This window comes from Apodemus sylvaticus, chromosome 4 (assembly GCF_947179515.1).
Source record: "Apodemus sylvaticus chromosome 4, mApoSyl1.1, whole genome shotgun sequence".
In the NCBI taxonomy this organism is placed as follows: domain Eukaryota; kingdom Metazoa; phylum Chordata; class Mammalia; order Rodentia; family Muridae; genus Apodemus; species Apodemus sylvaticus.
In genome coordinates this window covers 96,530,053-96,538,139 of record NC_067475.1, presented here as the reverse complement: position 1 = coordinate 96,538,139, position 8,087 = coordinate 96,530,053, and the positions used below count along the sequence as shown (strand labels likewise).

The following is an 8,087-nucleotide window of genomic DNA, read 5'->3' as shown; positions in this document are numbered from 1 at the left end:
TCAGAACAGGGAAGTGGGAAGGGTTGGGTGGGAAAACAGGGGGAGGGAAGGGGACTGATGGGACTTTCGGGGAGTGGGGGTCCAGAAAAGGTGAAATCATTTGAAATGTAAATAAATATATCAATAAATTAAAAAAAATTATGTATAATTAATAAAGTAGATTCAAAATTCTAAACATGTTACTAACAAGTCGTTGTTCTCAAATAGAAACAATAATACACAATAAATGTAAATTGTATTTTTCTTATAAATATACTTGGCATCCCCCTGTGAGAACAGAAGAATATCACTAGCTTATTTATTCCTTATAAGTATAATGAAAGAAATTGCATGTAAGATTATTTGACTAATTAGCTGCAGGTTAGTGAAGTGGACTTTAGTGCAGTCTTCTGCATAGTCAACAGAAAATACCACAATGACCAAATTTCAGAGCAATGGCAGGTAATTCAAAAAATCTGTTCTATTAGCTTTACAAAATTGTCTTAATTCATTATATATCCTTTGTATATATTACCATGTATGCAATAACAGGCAGTTTACTCTTCCTCAAAAGAGCCTTAATTTAATATTAGGCATGTTTTAATAATTTGTGTTGAGAAGACAGTTAAGTGTAGATTTTCTGTTTATTATCCTATATAATATATTCCTTAACAGGATTTTCTAAGTTTATTTACATTTGTGACAATTCCATGAGTGATTTTGTACAACACTACAGAAAGTATGTCAAAGATAATAATTTAATACTAATTTTCTTTGATTTTCAAATAACAATATTATTTTGTAATGTTCTTCTACCCTAATATTGTCTGTACTTATCTTGTACTAAAATACATAAATATTGTAACACTAGCCTTAATATATCCTGGGAGCTTGTTAGGAAGAAAGGTACATCATGAAATGCTGTAATATTTTCTTGTTGGTAGAGAAAGTGAAGGAAGGAAAGACAAGAAGACTTATTCAATATGCATGTGAAGGGATGGGTGGGAGAACAGTGGGAGGGAAGGGGGCTTATGTGACTTTCGGGGAGTGGGGAACCAGAAAAGGGGAAATCATTTGAAATGTAAATAAAAAATATATCGAAGAAAATTTAAAAAAATAATAAAATGTTAAAATTAAGAAATATTTTGAGATCTTAAATGTAATATTCATTTCAAGAAAATGTATCCTTTAGTTTTTTTAAGTTGTTTTCTGGGTGAGTTGAACATTTTATGGTATAGTCATCTGCATTCCTGGACAACTACACACAGCAACAGTTGCCACTTATCATAGGATCCTCATGGAAAAATAAATAATACTCCAGATAGTCTGTGGGGCGTTGCATAGAACAGAGGGATGAAGTGCATTTTCAACTTACAATATTTCCCATTAATATTAAGAAGAACCTTCAATCGCATAATATTGACAGCTTCAAGTATGAATATGTATAAGCACCAAACAATTTTTAGTAATGCACATGCATCCTGAATAAACCATAAAAAAAGAATTCTCAAGATGGAAAAAAATCTAAAAGTAAACAAAAATTGTTTCATTTTCTTTTCCTATAATATTTGCATGTTTATGCTTTTCTGACATAAAGTCTCAAGTAGCCCAATGGTGGTTTTAAATGAAGTGGCCTGAGATGACCTTGAACTCCCGATTGTCCTGCTTGTACTTCCAGTATTAGACATGGATGCATGTGCTAATGACTGATTCTTCTTGGAATGCTTCTCTGTGTCTCTTGTTTTAAGTTTATCTCATATGTTCTCTATGTTGTTATGAGTTTAATTGTAATAAATTCAACAAAGTCAAACTGCTTTCTTTTGATAATTAATCTAAAATTTAACTAAGTATTATAGAGGAAGAAGTATACATGTAAAATAGCATGGAATTTCAACAGCTCTCAGTGAATAATGATTCAAATATAAAATACAAAAGGATATCTGGGCGGCAGCCATCTTCCAGTAAGTCGCCAAATTGACCAACAAAAAGGGAAAGCGGAGAGGCACCCGGTATGTGTTCTCTGCCCTTTAGGAAATATGGAATTGTTCCTTTGGCCATATACATGCGAATCTACAAGAAAAGTGATATTGTTAGACCTCAAGAGAATGGGCACTGTTCAACGAGGAATGTTCCTTGAGTGTTACTATGGCAAAACAGAAAGACTCTACAATGTCACCCAGCATGCTGTGGGCTTCACTGTTAAAAGCAAGTTAAGGATCCTGGACAGGAGGATCAATGTGTGGATAGAGCACATCAAACACTCAAAGAGCAGAGGTAGCTTCCTGAAGCGGGTGAAGAAGAACGGTCAGAAGAAAAAGAAAGCCAGAGAAGGGCAGCTGGGTTCATTTGAAGCTCCAGCCTGTGCCACTCAGAGAAGCACACTTTGTGAGGACTAACAGAACGAGCCTGAACTGCTGGAGCCCATTCCATAGGAATCCATACCCTCATGTACAAAAGAGAAATAAAGAACCTGGACGGCAAAGGTATAAAAAAAAAAATCTCCAAAAATTTTGTTTCCAAATTAATTCAAGTATGCCTGTTTTTTCTTGTAATATTGTGATTTTAGTATGAAAACTATTGTAAGTAAAGTAATATCAATCTTATTTTACTTTTGAAAGGTCTCTAATTTCCTACAAAACTTGCTGTGCAGTCAGTACAGCAATATGGTAAATATGTTGAAGAATTATTACATAATATCAAAGTCCAAAATATAAATTATTCTTCAATATTTACTCCCTTGTTTTTCAAAACTTTTCAACTATTGAGTATTAACTTACCAATCAATCATAATGTCATTATGGACTCATAAAACTTATTCTTTATCTTAGCTCATATTTGAAATTACTGTTTTATATTTTTGCTTCTGTTTATTGTGTTACAGTGTACTATATTTAAACCATTCATCGTAACATTTTAATGTGTTAATAGGGTAAAATTTTATAAAATTTGTTTTATATTATTTAAAAATTGTATCAATTTATGTACTTTGTTTACAAATGTTCTAGTCTCTCTGCTCTGGGTTCATTTCCTATCATATTTTCATTTTATTATTGTAAAGTAACATTCTTTTGTTTTTTTTCTTTATAATATGCTACTGTTAATCCAACTCACAGTCTTGCATATAACAGGAAAGTACTTGGCCCCTGAGCAATTCCACCCACCCCAATCCTTTCTAATAATAATCTGTTGCAATCACAACTTTCTCAGGTCATAATTATTTTTTAATAACTTCCAGGTGTCGCTTCATATCTTTGTTGAAAGTTGATCATTTTAATATTCTCTCCAATTACTTTCTATATCAGTCAGCTATGATATTTTATTAGTGTGATCTGCAATTAGAGCTCTAATTATATTTTTTAGCTTGAACTGATTTTCCTGAACCACATTAGATGTTTAAAAATCCAAAGAACTTTCAGTGCTAGGGATAGAACCCAGAACTCACACAGACAAAACAAGAACTCTACAACTGAACTTTCTATACAAAGGCTATGTAAAATTCTAAGATAACATCACTTGATATTGTGCATAATTTCAAGAGCTAACAAATATTTTAAAATCATCATTCGGAATAAGAAATCTTACCATGCTCACTCTCATAATTCTCTCTTTTTCTCTCAGTTTTTGCTTCCTACACAAGCAATTGAGATGAATAATTTCCCCCTACAGATGGACAGAAATATTACTCATTTATATATATGATTTTTTAGTTTCCTCATAGTGGAAAATATTAATTGATATTTCAGCTTATGTGATAATTATGAAATATAAAACATTTTAATTTTTTAATTTTTATTACTTCTTCGATAATTCTATATAGTGCATTTTATCGCATTAACTCCAGTTCCCTGAGCCATCACACCATTCTTTACACATCCATCACTGTGTGCTCCTTTTTATTTTAATACATCAAGTTCAATTTGAGATATCCATATACTTTTTAGGGTGTGATACTCCACTGGGTCAAGGTAGATATACTAGTGGCTCATCTTGAAGGCACACTGACTGCCCTCTAAGTAGCTACCAGTTTCCAATAGTTTCTTAGCTAAGTGTGCAGTGGTATGCCTACACCCTCTCCATGCTGAGATACTTCTCATTTGACCTTTCACAGGTGTTGCGTATGCTGTAAAAACCACTGTGAGTTCATATTGGTGAATTTATCTCTTGGGTGAAATGTTAATGAAAACAATTGTGAGATTTTCATCTTGCACCAGTCAAAATAACTAAGATTAAAGAAAAATAGAAGGAAAGGCTGAGTAGATTCAGAGAAAGGAGAATGCTTATTCCATATTGATAACTATGTAATCTTGGGCAGGCACTATGGTAAGTAGTGTAGAGAATGTTTAACATTCTTAAATTCTTGAAAACCAATCAATTCTGCTTGCATGCTTGTGAATACATTATTATGAATATTAATTTAATTGAGTCTGATTGTCCTAAATCCCATCAGATGTGTAGTTGGTAAAAATCCTTTTTGATTCTGTAGTTTGTTGTTCTTTCCATGATGAAATCTTGTGTCATACAGAAAACATGTGTATCATGAATTTCCATTTATTAATAGTTATTCCTAGTGCCCTGAGTTTGTATACTTCATATGTCCATAATGAGAGAATTAGGATGGTGTCTTTGTACAAGGATACTATAGTTTAAAATTTTTGGCAAGACAAAATTTAGATATTACTTTGCCAATCATTTTAAGAATTTTGTTTTATCAGCAGAGAATATGAGCATGTGCTCATCTATTTTATGCACTTAACATGTGTGTATTTTATATCAAATGGCATAGAAAATATACTTATGCTAAATATGTTTTTAGAATTCAGCAAAGTCAAAACATTTAAAATTTCTGAGAGAAGATAATGAAATAACCTCGAACCAAACTTTGTTTCTTTTTGAATAGAATATTTCAGTCATTGCTCCCAAATATTTATTCTTTACTACTCTCCAATGCACTGTAAACTTTTATTAAAATTTATTATGCATTTTATTTTATTTGTATTCAATAATATGCAATTTGAAAACTGTATTAAGAATTTGCTTATTTTGAATTCTTCAGTGATTTCAGATTGGAATGCAAATTTTAAATTCTATATGATAGTTTTAATTTTGAGAATGAAAAATTGTTCATAGTTTAGTCAAGAAGGAATCCTAACAAAAACCTGAATATAGACATGGTTCAATATATAGTAATATAATTTGTTCACCATCTTACTTAATTTCAAGTATCATCTACTAAATACATTGTAAAAAGCACTGTAAACAGTAATTAAAGTATACCTTTTTAATCTACTTTTTCTTTTTAATATTTTTCTTTTCTATATTCTTTGTTTACATTCCAAATGATTTCCCCTTTCCCGGGTCCCCCCTCCCATATAGTAGTCAGTATGTTGCAGACACTACCCTGGTGAAGGGAATGAACTGCAATTAAAAAGCCAACCATTAAAATAGTAGAATCAAAGAAACCAAAGAAAGATTATTATAAACAGAACAATGAAACGAACATATTTAGATAATAAATCTGCCATTGGACCATGAGAAAAGAGAAACCATGAAATAAGTAAATCAGAAATAAAAACGAGAACATAATTATTAAACTCAGAGCAATATGAAAGTTTAAGACACTCTATAAGTAACTCTTTATCAATACTTTAGTGGCCCTTCCTTTATCTATACTCTAGTCTATTATTCCCTGTACCCTGTAAGTTTTGGCTTTAATGTTTTCTTATTTTTTGGATTCTGGAAGGGATACTCTACATTCTTAATTTAAAGTGTTTTCATGCATAAAACTATTGGAAGGTGTAACTTTAACTATGAGGGAGAACTTTGCAGTGTACAGTAAGATAGGATAGTGTTGTATTCTTGTTATCAGTATTGTGTAACATTGCCTGGTTTCTTTTAATTTTTCCCTCTCTGAATATCTCCAACTTGTAGTTTGATTTCAATGTATGTATATATTTGATATCTATTAGTGACTTGAAATTTTAGGAAGCTTTTCCTAAAGAATCTACTCCAAAAATTAAGTAGTCATTTTAAATTCATTGAGACTTTGTGATAGATAAATGTTTCCTTTCTTCCAAGTCTGTCATGGAGGGGTTTGCTATTTTGTGGTTATTCTTATTTTTATTGTTTTGGCTATGATTGTTTTGGTTGGTAGTAGATAAGTGCATACAATATATTTAATAGTGATAGTGTAAACTTTAATTGAAAACAGCACTTCCAACTCTCACTATAAAGACATTCATTGAGTTCTTCAGAATTTGGCTCTGGATGATTTAGATATGTGATGTTTTTATTTATTTGCAAGGTATTTCATAATACAGTTAATAAATAAAAATAGCCAACCATGCTTTAGAATTAACCCATAATAGACTACTTAATTAATTAATTGTCACACACAGGTGCCTATCCCTTTGACTACTCTGTGAATGTATAAAACACTGGATGTTTAGCCATTCTGCTGCTCTGTCAACAAGCCTGTTCCCCAATCATTGCTACCACCACTGTGCAGTCACAGCAGTTACCTCTTCTCAGCCTCTTCTGTAACAACTAACTTCGTCAAAGAAAAATCTCTCTGAGTAATCCTTGCTTTCTTAATATTGAAATATGAGGCATCAACACAGAAGGGTGTCTTCCAATCAAACCTTCTTAGAATGAATGTCTTCACCATTAATATCTCCACTGAAGATATTAACATAAAAGAAAAATTTCCTTTACTTAAATATTTCCTACTACTTCATAAGAAAAAGTCTTCAAAGATTTTAACTAGTTAAATCTTTTGTTTGGTGAATATTTCCATTACATTTGGCGTGTAAATTATAATGCCATGAGTAAGCTCAGTTTTCTTGCATTATGCATTTTAATTTAATACATCTGTTACTGAGCTTATATGTGAATCAACCATTCTGTGCTGGGAATCTATGTTAATTGGTATATTTATATGAGTTTTGTGAAATAATTTTTCTGATTGTATGCTTACCTTGTTTTGTTCTTCATTCTTGATGCATACACATTTCAAATCAAACCTATTAAAATATGTTTTTATTTGCTTTTATGTCTATCCATTGGAAATTCTGGAAAAGTAAAATTTTAGAGCACTGCAGCTTATAAGTCTGAACCAAGTATAATTTTTGCATGATCAGATTATAGAATAAGTCATCCAATTCACAGAATTCCTGGGTCATAACATCTCCCAGCTGCCAGTTTTGAGGAATCACTGTCTTATTTCTGTCAGTGTCAGCTATTCACAAATATATAGAATTGTAGAATAGGCACCTAAATCTTATTGTAGAACAAACAACCCCAACAATGGGCAAAATTAATTGAGGATATAGTTATTATCCTAAATGTTTCATGATCTAAACTTAGACAACAACATGAACTCATAATTTTATGTTAAAAATCCTTTTTGTTTTTTTAAAAAATGTTAACTTTATAAAATTTTTGTTTTTAAATGGAAATGTTTAACTTTTATAACAGAATGGTTTAAAAACTATTTTATTTTGAGGATTTCATCCGTGAGAACTACAACTGTTAATTTTTAATGATCAGATTAAGAGAACATTTTATTTCTTTTATTTAACCAGCTTGGTATAACTGTACTGAGATACTGTGAAATTGTAAGTGACAATTTAAATAATCAAATATAATAATGAAATATGAAAGGCACATGTCCCATGTATAAGATTGTTAAACAATTAATACATAACAGTGAATAAATAAATTCATGAGCCAAGTAATATTAATGACATATGAATAAAACAACTTAATTTTTCAAGAGACCATAGGACATTTCTCAAGTTGAAAAGTTCAATTTTCAGAGGAATATAAAATTTTTAGATGAACTTATTTTATTAATTGCTTTACTAAGTTAACACCTGTACTTATTAAAAACTTTTTATTACTTAATATATTACACAGACTTTTTAGTCAAACCTAGAAATTATTTGGGAGGAGTAGATTAATACATTAACTCAAATAAATTGCTCTGTAAGCTTTTTACTTTTTCAACTTTGAAGGCTATAATTCAAAATACAAGGCATTTCTAGGAAAGGTGTCATTTTTTGGATTTTTTTTTATTTTTTTTATTTACATTGCAAATGATTTCCCCTTTT

At 30.7% G+C, this 8,087-nt stretch overlaps 1 pseudogene; it reads left to right on the top strand.

Moving 5' to 3' along the window:
* Positions 1-434: 434 nt before the first annotated feature.
* LOC127683664 (60S ribosomal protein L21-like) lies at positions 435-2,411 on the top strand (annotated as a pseudogene).
* Positions 2,412-8,087: the final 5,676 nt, after the last annotated feature.